This window comes from Gossypium raimondii, chromosome 3, assembly GCF_025698545.1.
Source record: "Gossypium raimondii isolate GPD5lz chromosome 3, ASM2569854v1, whole genome shotgun sequence".
Taxonomy (NCBI): Eukaryota; Viridiplantae; Streptophyta; class Magnoliopsida; order Malvales; family Malvaceae; genus Gossypium; species Gossypium raimondii.
Genome location: NC_068567.1, coordinates 40,599,516 through 40,600,617, shown reverse-complemented (window position 1 = coordinate 40,600,617; position 1,102 = coordinate 40,599,516).

Sequence of the window (1,102 nt, the reverse complement as noted above, 5' to 3'; positions counted from 1 at the left end):
TTCCACTATTGTGAATGAAACTATATACTACAAAAGTCATACACCCAATGCACCAGCTTTCGGTTCCTTATTATTTGAACTTAGGCTTTTACTTACATCAAGGTGTATAAGTCACGCATACATAGTTCGTCATCCGCTCAAGATTTAGGTATGCCACACTATGAATGCAACATGTGAAAAAAATCCATAAACGGATTCAAGATCTATTCTTCTTGGGTCCTATCCGATGTACTGTTAGTCTAGTCAATCACATTTATGTCTCTATCTTCTGGGAGTCATCCGCTCGATGCCCAAGATAAGGCATCTCCCCAATTGGACTTGATAGATGACATATTAGTCTTTTAATTAGTTTGCTAAATTTCGATTTGACTAAGGACATGTTTAGGTTCGTCTATAAACACAAGCTGTCTTTTTGTAGTACGATTCGACCAGATAATACTGCTTATTATTGGTTAAATATTTAGACAGCCAATGAACAACATTTGCTTCCATTTTGCTTTACGTGCAAAAACCATGTGAGGACAATTATAAAAAGCATATTAATGTAATCAATTAAAATTTTTTATTAACCAATTTGTTCGAAAAAATTATAAGTTTACAAACGAATATACTATACTCAGGGCACCAAATCCAACAAGAGGGGGTGACACACCCTAGATAATAATACTAGGGTTGTCGCCCCTCACACGTAATGATGGGTTTTTGACATCTCCTGTATTGGGTCCAATTATATGTACTTCCTAAACTTTTGACTCAATACTTTATAATTTAATCTAACTCAATATATGTTTTATATTTTTCAAAATAATAATTTAATTAATTAATCAAATTAGATAAATTAATTTTTCAATTAGATAATTTTTTCAACCCAATTTAAGTCATGACAACTTTACCATAGAAGGATATATGAGGAAATATATTTAATTTTCATATTCAATGGATTTATAATGGCTAATTAACTTAATTCCATTTCGAACTTCAATTATTTAATTATAATTAATTAAATAATGATATGAAAACCTTAAATTAATTATCAAACTATTTCTATACATAGTGAGAAAACAAATTTATTTGTGAATGCGACCCATTTCTCTAACTTCAT